This window comes from Ambystoma mexicanum, chromosome 10, assembly GCF_040938575.1.
Source record: "Ambystoma mexicanum isolate Mex_15411 chromosome 10, UKY_AmexF1_1, whole genome shotgun sequence".
In the NCBI taxonomy this organism is placed as follows: domain Eukaryota; kingdom Metazoa; phylum Chordata; class Amphibia; order Caudata; family Ambystomatidae; genus Ambystoma; species Ambystoma mexicanum.
In genome coordinates, this window is record NC_090932.1 from 537717636 (window position 1) to 537731543 (window position 13908).

At 47.1% G+C, this 13908-nt stretch overlaps 1 protein-coding gene across 3 annotated transcripts in view; it reads left to right on the forward strand.

The window, feature by feature from the left end:
- Positions 1–13908, forward strand: part of FARP2 (FERM, ARH/RhoGEF and pleckstrin domain protein 2) — a 4051843-nt gene that overhangs the window by 870862 nt on the left and 3167073 nt on the right. The gene's annotated exons all lie outside the window — the stretch shown is intronic.

Below are 13908 nucleotides of genomic sequence, written 5' to 3' on the forward strand. Positions count from 1 at the left end.
CACCTCGCACACAGCCTTGAGGGCTGCCTTGGGGTTTTCTTTGACTCTATTCAAAGCCCAAAGGCTTCTCATAGCTCGCTTTACAGTTCCAGAAATTCTTCCCAGTCTTACGACGTTTGAAGATAATCTCCAGATAGCTCTTGTTCTCTTGGATCCTCTTTAATCCTACTTCGATTATCACTGTGATGAGGGAGATTCCCTCCTGATACATGCTAGTTTTTCAGACCGTTGCTTATCACTACTGAGATTACTCCAGAGGCTTTGACTCTTGGTTCTCTGGGTATTACTACTGTGACAAGGGCGATTACTCCTGGAACTTCCTTGGTTCACTGGGTATCACTACTGTGACGAGCGAGAGAACTCCTGATGCAACTTCCACTCTCTTTTCACCTGGAACACACCTGTGTTTCTTTGCAGTTCCTGTTTCTTTGCTTTTGTTGGGAACGCATGTCCGCTTCTTCCCGGGGTCACAGGCACTTTGCTGCTTGCTCGTTGCTTCCTTCTGTTTTGGCTTCGCCAAGGTCTGGTGGTCTCGGTGTAGTTGTTGGACCAGACAGTCCACCTCGGAGAGGTCATGCGACCACCTTGACATCCCCGACACTGGAGTGAGTCGGCTCCCTGCCAGGTCACGGGATTATTCTGCTGCTTCAGCTCTTCTCTGCACAGCTGACCGGTTCCCGGGTTTGAACTTTCTGGGCTTTGTTTGTTCCTTGCTGGCTTCTTTTCTCTTCCTTTAGTGCTTTCTCAGTTTTATTTCTCCAAGCTGGGCCCACAGTGTCATAGTTCTTTGGTTATTTCCATGATGTACCTTTCATGCCTCCTCATGGCCACCTCTTCCCAGTACTCTTAGAAAGAGGTGTGCCATCTTTCTTGTTCTTCCTTGTCGCCGCGATGTTAAGTCTAAAGGAAGGAAGAGAATGTTACAGTAACACACAGTAGAAACAGCAAGAGGGTTAGGGAGTTCCTTCACGGATTGGGTGTCCTTATCCCCATGAGGAGAGTCTCTCACTGTGAGGGTGCGCATTCCACCACCCCTAGGGGGACTATTTGTTAGTAGCCTCACCTCTCTAGCCTCACAGGGAAGGGTTCCCCCCTGGGGAGAGGTGACGGGATCCTGTGATTCTTCACCCAACCGGAAAGCTGATGGGCTACATATTTGTCTGTTACTCTAGTTCCAGGGAATTCAGGATTGAGCGGTAGGAAAAAATAAATGATTTAGGAGTTATGGGGAGCCTGTCATAGGAGATGGACAAGAAGACTTATTTCAATGTGTGTCAGCTTTATTTAATGTTAAAAAGAAAATCTTATCTTTCCCTATTACTGCGATGAAGATTTCCTATTCGACAAATAACAAAAAGTTGCTTGTCAGGATGTCTTGTACAAATAAACCTTATTTATTTATTATTAACATATATAAAGCGTGCAGCCACAGCCTGGGGGCATCATGGCCCTTTGTCCTCTGGCCAAACCTTTTCTACCTTGTTGACTGACCCTACACTTATAAAGAAAACAGAACTTAACCTGGAGAAAGGCTTTCTTACTCTTCCATTCTTGGATTATCTTGACTCGTGCTTGACCCCCTCACAAGTGTTTCATAAATTCTGATCTTGATATTTCAGGCCTTTGCCTGCTTGTGCAGTTGGACTCCTAACCCCCTGATCAAAGTCGTGCTTAACTTAGAAAGTTTGTTCTTTAGATACATTTGTAAATCATTCAGCCTTTTAAGCGGTGTCTCTTGCTCACCCCTCCAGGTTATTTCAGTTCTTTTGTAGCAGTGAACTTGTTTGGACCAGCATTACTTACTTTACGTGGTGTACAACCCTCCGTGAGGGGCTTGCTTTCTCGGCCCGGACTGGGCTCTCCGATCCTTCAGACCTTTTGATTCTCTGGTGGCTCTTATCTGCTCACAGGATGTTGATTTCCGGTTCACCCCTCCAGAGTGATTCTCTTTCTCATAGGCATCTCATAGGCATCTGGTACCCCCTCGCAGGATCTTGGTTTCAGGCTCACCCCTCCAGGGTGTTCCCATTTCTCTCTGATCTCCGGTAGCTCCCCATGTATCCTCTGGCTCTTTAGCCTGTCTTGTATTGACCTTGTCTGCTCTTGGAGTGCCTTGGATATCTGCAGCCTTCCTCCCTCTCCCCAGCATTAGAAGCATACCTGTATTTCCAATGTAGTCTTCGTTTGGGAAGGCCGATGCACTAGTATCTGCAGAACTGTGCTTCGTGGTGTGAGCACGCAGGTGCACCGCGTCTGCAGTGGTTCTGTCTCTATCTGCCGGAGACCTGGGCGCCCCTGGGCTCTCTGCCCGCCTGAACTCAGCGTTCCGCGGGATCGGAGTTTCCTTTGCCCACCACCTATTCAACATGGTCCTTCCTCAAGGCTGGATTGGTTTGGCATTACAGCGCAGGCTTCTGCTGCGCATGGCCATGCTTGGGCTGAGTCTCACAGCGGCTGGCTCTCCTCACACAGGTAATGGTCTTGGCTCTTTTACGTTCCTCTCTGCATTGAGAGAGGCAACACCATTTGTTCCGTGTTTCTGATGTCACGGTTGGGTCAGCTGCCAAACTAAGCTCATTTAAACGCCTCTGTACATTATGATTGTGTTCAGCTCCTTTCTATCCAACAGTTGGGACTCTGATGTTAAGGGAGATGATACACATTTCTCACCTGGGGATTCCTTGTCGCTTAAGGTAGGGGTCGGGAGGGAGGTCATCCTTGGTGAGATCCTGTTTGCCCTGTCCTCTAGGGAGGTTTTTGCTTAGTGGGCTCAACTTCCTAGTCCTAAAGTGGGTGGCTCCCCCTTGCGCAGAAGAGTTGAATTCCATGGAACATGCGATGAACTGGCAGAAGACCTTATGTCCGAATACAATCTGATTATACAGAGAGTAATTTATCCATCAGATGATCACCCCTGTGAGTCCTCGGAAGCACTCATTCCACAAATCTTTTGAAAAATTGTATTGTGCCACCAACAATCTTTGCCTGAATGCCAGCAAGACAGAGATCCTCCTCATTGGCACACCTTCACGCTCCTTTCCCCTCACTCTCTGGCCGGCCTCCCTCGGCCCTTCTCCTACTCCCACCTGCGAGGCCAATAATCTCTGGGTCATCTTTGACTCCACGCTTTCCTTCTCTGCCCACATCTCTGTTGTCTCTAAAAAGTCAAACTTCCTACTGCACCTCCTCAGAGGTACTCTGCCTTTCCTCTCCTTCCCCCCAGAAGCTCACTGTCTCCCAAGCACTGTTACTCTCTAGGTTGGACTATTGTAACATCCTCATTCTAAATCTTCCTGCCTCTACACTTCGCCCTTTGCAACTAATCCAGAACAGGACTGCGAGACATGTCCTTGGCTTCAAGCCCTGGGATCGTATCTCTCCAGCCCTGAAATCTCTCCATTGGTGGATGCAAGGATTACATTAAAAACCCTCTGCATTGTCCACTAGGCTTTCTGGGGCCTGAGTCCAAAATACCTTCAGCTGTCCCTTCGCAAATAGCTCCCCTCTCGACCTCTTCGTTCCTCTACCTCCAACTCCCTCAGGGTCAGTCTTTTTTCAAAGAAACAAGCTGGGGGTAGATCTCTCTTCGGCTGGGGCCTCCCTCTGGAACAGCTTCCCTGCCACTCTGAAACTTGAGGGGAACCATCTTCGGTTCTGGAAGCACCTTAAGATTTAACTCTTTGCTTCCGCCTTCGCCCCTCCTCTCCCCTGCTGATTCTCTTCTCTTGCGGCACCGTGCACCTGGCCTACCCTCTGGTACCTGCTCACCTTGCCACCCACCCGCACTGCCCCCGGGCCACCCCTTGCACTGGGGTCTGTATCTGTACCCATACAGTCTCCCTCACCCCCCATTTATTTTTCTCTTGCTGCACTTATCAGACATACCCTGTCTGCTGCCTTAAACCCAGCACTTGCGGGCTGCACTACCACTGTTTGTTGACTTTATTTTTTATTTATTCTTCATTATTTATCTGTTTTTCATTTGCTCCGCACTTTCCACTTCTCTCCCCTTCCATGCACTTTTCCCTTTCCCTCTCCCATTCACTTATGCGTTCTCAATGTCACTGGGCCTAGTAAGATTGTTATTTTTGTTCTCCCTTGTTCCCCTCCCCACCCTTGTCACGCTCTGAAACACTTGTGTACGAACGCAACACAAATAAAATTTCGATATCAATAACAATTACATTATTTCTTTCACTTAATCACTATGAAAATTAGGCTTATGTTTTTATTGTCAACAAACCAGAAGTAATGGTGACAGAGAGTGGTATTCAGCAAACAATATTGATGTACTAAGGCAGTAGCAACCTGAAGAAGATTACAAGGCTAGTTTTGGTATGTTTGAATCTTCTTGTTGTTGGAAGCAAGCCGAGATAATTCCAGTCTTTCACCCCTTAACTGCCAATGGTTTTCCCTCCCAGTGCTGAGCCCTTTTTTGCTGATTTCGGTATGTCGCCGTTCAATCCCTTGTAACTTTTTTTTATACATCTGATATCTGGACCAAATTTGGCCCCTTTTCTTCCCACATGTAGGCTATCATAATGCCACCAAGGAATCCTAGTTTGCTGTATTTGGGTGAGAGAAAATAACAAAAAAGAGAAAAAGTTGTGTTTTTTCAGAAAATGCCAATAAAATAATGTACAAAGAAGCCTGTGGTTTCTTTCTTGTAAGAGCTCGGAACAAATTGTTTGCTGTTCTGAATTTGCCATTTTCCATGCTTTCAAGAACAGTTTGAGTGGAAACAAAATGTGTGGACGGAATGGAAGAAGAGGGTAGACAAGCTGAGTGGGAAGACCGAAAGGCATACATTTCTGAAAAGTAGGCAAAATTCCAAGTTTAGCAAGGGGTCATTTGCGCAGGTCAGGCTACTATGTAGGTAAAATTCCCTTAGTTTGGTGAAAAATTGGAAAAATGACAGAAAATAGTTATGTGCTGGACATGTTTTGACCTGTAAGATGATGGCTTATGTGAATATTGAGAAAAGCAACGCACCGCTACATTCCCCAACTCTTCTAGTTAGGAAAACATACATTTTTCGTAATGTTTCACAAAACAAGCAATACCACAAGCCAGAAACTGAGCCATGGTACACAGGATTGTTATGCTGACGGCCTAAACAGACATACTTGGCATGTGTAAATAAGGAAAACAAATGGGTGAGGAATGGCAAGCATACATTTTTTAAAGCGCACAGGTTGACCTTTTGAATGGTAGGTGACTTGTGCAGGTTACAAAAGTGTACAGTGCTTTAAGCAGTGACTAAATGTAGGTTACATTTGGGAAATTAAACAGTTGTGTAACACAGTGCAGTAGTAAATGTATGAAAACATTATCAAAACCAAGAGAAAACATCAAATGTCCTACCTTCCCATAGGTGTCCCGACGAAAATGGTACCTCACATGTGTGGGTGCACCTACCTGGGCGCAAAGGGAAAAGGCTAAACCACTGCTATCCCTCAAAGGGTTTGGGGAGACAACCTACAGATTTGGGCCTGGGGTGTTGTAACCACCAAGGAAAACAGGGAACCCTGTGTATTTCTGAAAAGAAGACACCTCTGGGAATCCACAGAGGCCTGACTTGGTCGAATCACCCTAGAATGTATTACCCACAAGCCCCAGCAAAGTCCAAAATTTAGGGAAAAAATAAATGTTCAGACATTGCCCATCAGGAAACCACCGAAACACAACAGCAACAACACATGTCCTACCTTCCCACATTCCCACAGATGTTACATATGTGGGGGCACCGACCTGGGAGGAAAAGAAAGTTTTGACCGTCCACAAGTCCAACAGCAGTCCCAGGGAGCCCCGGCATGGTTCCCATCCCTACCCGGAGTGAAAAGCTCTAACGCAGCACAGGCAGAACTCCAGGGCAGTTGGGGGTGATGGGCTTGGGGACCTTCAACCCACATTGGAGACAGCCGACCAAGGCCAGGGACATGACCCTCCCACACCACCTTGGAGCTCTGTCTGGGTTGCATTAAAGAATTTCCCTCCAGGAAGGGATGGGGACCCTGGAACCGGCGCTGGGCTTGTGGACGGTCAACCCACATGAGGGACAGCCGTCCAAGGCCAGGTACATCACCCCCGACCATCCTGGAGCTCTGGCTAGGCTGCGTTACAGAATTTCCCTTGCGGGAGGGATGGGGACCCTGCCAGGGCTCCCTGTGACCGCTGCTGGGCTCAGGGACGGTCAACCCACATGGGAGACAGCCACCCAAGGCCAGGGACATTACCCCCGACTATCCTGGAGCTGTGGCTATCCTGTATTTCAGCTTTTCCGCACCAGGGGGCACCGGCAGTGTGCGAGTACCTCCCCAGAGGGAAAAGCTGTAACGCAGCCCAGCCAGAACTCCAGAACGGTTTGAGGTGATGTCCCCAGCCATCGGCATCCGTATCCCCTGTGGGTCTACCGTCTCCAAAAAAAGCGGCAGTCCCAGAGAGCCCCGGCAGGTTCCCCAGCCTTTCCCAGAGGGAGAAGCTGTAACGCAGACCAGCCAGAGCTCCAGAACAGTCAGGGTGATGTCCCGGCCTTTCTTCAATGTGGGTCCACTATCCCAAAGTGCAGCGGCAGCTGCAGGGATCCCCAGCAGGGTCCCTATCCCTTCCCAGAGGAAAATTCTATAATGCAGGCCAGCCAGAGCTCCAGTGTGGTTGGGGAGTGATATCCCTGGCCTTTGGCGCCTGTCTTCTATGTGGGTCTACCCTCCCCAAGCCCAGCATGAAGCTCTGGATGGGCTGCCTTACAGCTATTCCCTTTGGGGAGGGTTGGGAACCCTGCCGGGGCTCCCTGGGACTGCCATTGCTCTTGGGAATGGTCGCTCCGCATGGGAGGCAGCCGCTCCCAGGGAAGCACCAATGTTCTGCTCGCATGACTGGCAATTTGTGTCCTGACCCTGCAATTGTGTCCCAGCCCTCCAAAATACCTCCCCAGACTGCCCATTCCCACCCACCCTACTGACAATGGGCCCTAACCGTAGAGTAAACAAAAGATGTACTTGCATAACATTGAAGCTCCTCGCGCAATAAAACCAGCAAAAAAAATCATAACTATCAAGCTCCGATCACCACCCACCCTGTCAAGCAATCCCTTATGGCCCACTCCCCCACCCCCTTTTATAAGAACCATCCCTGGTGGTCTAGTGACCACCACCACCCAGTAAATACACCTTTGCCCCTTCCTGGGGGCAGATTTCCAGGGAGGGCTACATGAGATGCCCCCCCATCCATTTGGGATAGGGGGGAGAGGGCCACCCCCTTTCCATTGCAAACTTCCCTGGTGGTCTAGTGTGCCCCCCACCACAACCCCCCCAAAAGAGCATTTATTTTGTTTTGCCCATTCCCCACTGGCAGATGGGCACATTAGTGTGCCCATCTGCCCTCAGGGTGGGCAAAACGTACTGCCCCATGCTTTAGGGGACTGGGCGAGGAGAAGAGGGCTGCTTACATAGTTAACACCCCCCCCCCCCCCCCACTACTTCCAAAATAGCTCCCTGGTGGTTCAGTGGCATTGCTGGCCTCGCATCGAGCAATCCGTGCCCAGCAATGCTTCAAGGAAGGTGTAGTTGGAAAGGAGACAGTCTACCCTTTCCAACAACACCTCCCTCGATCAAAATGGCATAGAAATGCCTGCGATCGAGGGAGGAACTTACCTTTCATTTCACAGCCGGAAATGGCTGCAGCGGTGAAATTTACATTAAGTATCACTGAATGACATCCAACGCCCGTATGGTGAGGAGGAGCCTCCTTGTCACAAAGCCTGGGGGTTGGATTAAGAGTTTGTGTGATCGCTGCTTTACAGCGATCACACACACACAGGTGCCAAGAAGGACGAGCTATCTTGTCCTTGGCACTTAATGGGGTTAAAAAAACGTGACAGATCGCAATCAAGTAATTATAGACCACTATCTCTAATTGATAGCTTGTCCAAAGTCTAGGACAACATTATACTGGGAGGATTGGGTGAAGGAAAACACTGTTAGCAGAAGTACAAGGCGGATTTTAGTTTTAAGTAAAACCTATTTTAAAAAAGGAAACTATATTTCTGAGGCTTGTGGAATCTGCTCAGATCACAAGCTGTGAATAGGCCGACATCTAGTGGAAGCTGCAGAGTATTGCAATGGGCAGAAAAGTAGCCTCTTCTGCAGCCTACCAGACAAGCATTGCGAATAATGCTACACTTTTGGCAAGTTACAACTGCCATAAGTGCGAGGAGGTTTCCGCGTTACCCTCCTATGCACCTGAGCCACTTAAATCTCAATTAGCTCATGTGGCAGCAGACGGAAGAGCTGTGTCTACTTGTCTCCTCGAGTAAAATGTTGACGCGGCTGACAATGCAGGGAGATTTATCGCAGAAGGGACTATTATAAAGAGGCACTTCGCCAATCAGACTTCAGGCCAGAAACACAGGCCACACTAATTAATATGCCAGTGGAACCTGATGTGCTCTTCGGCAAGGCTGTAGAAGACCCACTTAAGACAGCAAAGGATGAGTATGACACTCAAGTCCTTAGGTCAGCTCATGAACAAGCCCTCGGGGCAAAGAGGTAACGGTAATTCTCGCTGCTTTCTGGTAAGAAAATTCTCAGAGGGGATCAGGATACAATCAAGGCCAAGGTTCCTATGGCAACAACCAAGGACAAACCTTTCAGCGCTTTCCACGAGGACAACATAGAGGTTGTGGTAATCTGGGCAGGGGCCCAGTTCAAGGTGGCACCCCACCTCAGAGCAAATGACATTCCGCTCCAGTTACCCTCCCATGCATCTCCAGTACGGGGACGCATTTCCAACTTCACCCACGCATGGGAGGGTATCACCTTGGACAGATGGGTGCTGTCCACGATAGCAGGGGGCTACTGCATAGAACTTCAACGTCTTCGCGATCACCCCCCGAGACAAAAGGTCCACTCAGAGGAACATCAGTGGATCCTTCTAGAAGAAATAACAGCGCTTCTATTAAAAACGCCATAGAAGTGGTCCCAGCCAACCAAGTAAACGGGGGTATATATTCAACTTACTTCCTTGTGCCAAAAAAAGATCTAACTATGCGCCCAGTATTAGATTTGAGGCCTGCAAACAAGTATGTCAAGCCACAAAAGTTCTGCATGACTACTCTACAAGAGGTAATCCCACTTCTAAAAAAGGGGGATTACATGGCAACACTGGATATGAAAGGTGCCTATTTTCATAATTCAATGTTCCCAGCTCACAGAAGATTCTTGCGTTTCAAGATAGCGAACCAGTACTACCAACTGAAGGTGCTGCCTTTCGGAATAGCCTCGGCTCCAAGGGTATTCACCAAGGTACTGGCGGTAGTGGCAGCGCATCTGCGCAGGGAGGGCAATTCCAGTGTACCCTTACTTGAACGGAACGACTGGCTCATAACAGGGGAATCACCTCTGATTTGCAGACAAAACATCCAAACAACTATAAACCTCCTCTTTCAATTGGGCTTCTCATCAATCAATGAGAAAAAATCAAGCCTGGTGCCAAGCACTTCCAAACAGTTCCTAGGAGCTATCCTAAACACAGAGGAAGGATTGGTCTTTCCCTTAGAGGAAAGAATAGAGCATTTGTTACTGCAAATACCACATTATCAGGCCTACCGCCAGATAAGGGTGCACAAAGCAATGCGTTTAATTGGCATGATGGCATCTTGCATATACCTGGTTCCTCACGCGCGACTGTGCATGCCTCCCATACAGGAGTGGTTGGCGAAACAATGGTCTCAGGCAAGCGGTCAGTGGGACGATCTAGTGGTCGTTTAGCCAACACTGGTACAAAATCTTCGCTGGTGGATGAGAGAAAACCTGACGAAGGGAAAACCCTTCTACGACCCACAGATAAAAGCAGTGGTCACAACGGATGCCTTACTGGCAGGGTGGGGGGCTCACTACCTTGGGTCTGTGGTCTCTCGCTGCAGCTCAGAAACACATCAATGTGCTGGAACTTCTAGCAGTATTGAAAGCCCTCCAGGCGTTTGAACCCCATTTAGCAAACCTGTAGCAAACCTGTCGGTGCAGATCCTGACGGACAGCACCACAGCAATGTTTTATATCAACAAACAGGGGGGTATGCTCTCTCCAAATCTATCCCGACTTGCACAGAAAATCTGGAAATGGGCACTCAGATGGAAAATGTTCCTGTCATCACAACATGTTCCAGGGGAACTCAACGCTCCAGCAGACTCATTGAGCAGAGATCCCCTACCAGAGGAACACGAGTGGCGTCTACACGAGGAAGTCGTAGAACACCTCTTCTCTCAGTGGGGTTTTCCAACTATAGACCTATTCGCCACAAGCGAACATCGTCAATGCCCAGACTTCGCGTCCAGGTTCCCCCAGCCAGGCTCCAAGGGGAACGCCATATGGATGAACTTGTCAGGGAAGTTTGCTTACGCTTTTCCCCCCCGACTCCTCTCATGAGGAAAGTGGTGGACATGTTACACAAGGAACCGACAACGCTGATCCTTGTTGCTCCTATGTGGGCAAGATGGCCATGGTATCCACATCTGAGCAGACTGGCGATGTGCGAACCCATCAAACCCCTGTGCCAGTTCAACCTACTCACCCAGCACGGAGGACTAACAGTGCACCCACAACCACACACTATGAACTTGGCAGCATGGCTCCTGAAGTCATAGAGTTCGGACATCTCAATCTACCACAGAGATGTATGGATATCTTGAGAGTCAAGAAAAGCAAATCAACCCGTCGATTCTACTCCTTCAGACATTCTAACCTATATGCTCCACTTACTGGATGCAGGGTTAATGTTTAACTCGCTAAAGGTACACCTGGTGGCTTTGTCAGCCTACACACTTCCCATAACAAGGTCTCATGGTGGAAGGTACCAGTCAGCAAATAATTTATGGAAAGGGTAAAGAGACTCCACCCTCCAATTTCTAACCCACCGCCAGGTTGGGACCTTAATGTGGTACTCGCTAAGCTCATGGGACCACCCTTTGAGCCTATGCACAAGTGTAGTCTCAAACACCTGACTTATAAAACTGCCTTCTTAGTAGCCATCACTTCCATAGGAAGGGTCAGTGAAATCCAAGCTCTGTCAGTGCAGAGTCCTTTCTTTACTATACATGACGACAAACTAGTTTTACGCACTCACCCTAGGTTCTCACCTAAGTTTATTTCCAAATTCCATGTTAACCAGTCTATTGAGCTACCGGCTTTCTTCCAGGAACCCAAAAGCTCTGCTGAGGTAAAACTCCACACACTAGATGTGAGGAGGGCAGTCCTTTACTACAAGACAGACAAGTCCAGACCACTAAGAAAAACAGATCAACTGTTTGTCTCCATAGCGCCAGGCAGAGGAGATTGCATCTCTAAAAATGCCATCTCTAGGTGTATAGTCAGATGTATCCAACTGTGCTATTGCCTTTCAAATAAAACACTGCCTTTTACGCCAAGGGCCCACTCCACAAGAGGTAATGGAGCCACTCTGGCTTTCATTGCAAATGTCCCCTGAGCTTTCACTCAGCACTACTGCATTGACACTCATTCCAAGACAGATACACAAGTGGGACAAGCGGTTCTAAGACATTTATTTGCTCACAAACCTTCTCACATCTCACCTCCTTCTTCCAGTGCTCGCTAATCTATGCACAGCATGTGATCTAAGCAGATTCGCCCCAGAAGGGATACATTACTCACCGTAATCATATTTATGATGCTTGTATGTGCTTAGATTGACATGCGACCCATCCTTCCTCCCTTCAAAGAGAAGGCGCATGGATGCTTATGAGCTTGTCTGATATGTATCTGCTTGGACACAACTGTACTCGCGCTACACCTCATGCTACCTCACGTCAGGAAAATTACAATCTTGAGTTAAATCGACGCGTGAGGGATCATGGGTACAGTGGATGTCACACTAGGGATAGTATTACTGGCACGCCCTGTCGGCGTCCCTTTTCGAGTTTCAAAAATAACTCTAATATTCTGCAGCTTCCAATAGATGTCGGCCTGTGCACAGCATGTGAATCTAAGCATATGCAAGCATCAGAAATACGATTACGTTGGGTATTGTATCCCATATTGTTTTATCGATTTCAAAATGCCCTTCGATAAAGAGTTGACGACAAAACCCTTTGGAAGGCTTGGAAAATAGTCAAGTACTGGTAGAAATTACAAATCCCATCCAGAGACTTTGAGGATAACTGCAGTATTGCTTTCCGGCCGGGGGGGGCGATGGCGGGGGGGTTAGACAACGGATCCGTTTACCATCTTCAGTGGGGTACGAAAGGGATGCGTCCTAGATACCTCGCTATTCCTACTATACATTAACTATCTGGCAGTTAAACTCCTAAATTTAAATGTGGGCGCACTGAAAGTTGCCAAAAGAAGCCTACTAGTTTTATTTTTGCAGCAACAAAGTGATTGTTTCAAAGGCCCCATCAGGCCGCAAGAAGCCTCTAGAAGTTGCTTCACACTTATGTAAGGAGGGGAAAAATTGTCAAACTCTAGCAAAATGGTGGTCATGACATGCCAATATATGCACCAGAATAAAATAAAACCTGATTTTATGGAACACTATTGAAACAGTTTAGTAGCTTTAACTATTTAGGTGTCTGCTTTCAGAACTCTATTATTTGGTTGCAACAATTGGATACAAGGGAAACATTTTGAAAATACTAGGATGGGCACTACGATGCCTAGGGAACAGTCTTTCAATGACAACCTTGAAAGTATGCAAAGCACAAGCTGCTCCGCCAGTAATGTATGGTAGCGAAGTATGGCATGGTCAAAGTGTACATCATCTCCCTACGGTTAAAAGCAAATTTATTAACCCAGCTTTTGGCCTCCCAACAAGTACTCCTAATGTGCCGTTCTTTGAAATTGGAAGTGTTCCAATTATTTATGAGATTGCTTTGAAACCTTTCATTTTACTGGCTGGGAATCCGCACTATTAAAGAACTTAGCCTTTATAAAGACACAGTATGTGACGTTATCCACTCGGAAGGTGGAAACAACTGGTAATGATATAAACAAGTGAAGAAGTCCTCAAATCGATTGTGTTGGGGTGAACTCATACACAAATCTAAGGGGGTCTCAAGACGGGAACCGTGTGAAGTGAAAGAAAGGTTGGAAATCTTTCACTTGAAGAGCCAATTTGAAAGGTCACTATCACTTTCTAGATGTGTGGGCTACCTAGTACATAGGAATTCCTTCTCAGCTGAACCTTATATGGATGAGACCTTTCCCACCAAGAAACAGATTTTATATTTAAAATTTAGATTTAACATCCTTCCTGTCTTTGCAATTACGTGTAGGTGGTCTAATAAGGAGCTTGCTAGAAACTGACTGTCTTGCCCAACTGTAACAGAAATTGATATGCATTTTGTGCTGCTGTGCTCTAGCAACAAAGATATTGTGAGAAGATGGCTAGTGCCACTGAACAACAAACATCATCCAAGATCTGTAACTCTGGCTTATGTTTTGTGCAAGTGAACATCATACTCCATAGTCGTTTTTGCAGTGTCTAGTTAAATTACGAGTAACCGTTCCTGGAGATTCAAACTATTGGGAAATATGAATTGCTTGGTACAATCTGTAATTTTGTAAATATGTATATATTTTTAGATTTTTTTTCCTCTAATTCATAATTGAATACAATTTTAGTGTTGACCCTGCTCGTGCTTTTGGTTTTTTTAAATATTTTTTTTATACCCAAAATGAAGCTGGTTGAATTGATATTTATGCTCCGTTATAGGATTATGACTATGATGTTGGGAGAAAACACAGGGAGGACAATGTTGTTTTTGTTTTAATACATCTTGTGGCGTAGTGGTGCTTGAACATCTGTCAAGGTTGTGGAAGTGAAATCAAATGATTAGCTTTGTGTAAATGTGTACAACCTTAGTTTTTACCATAAGGCCTAGATGTAATCACTGTG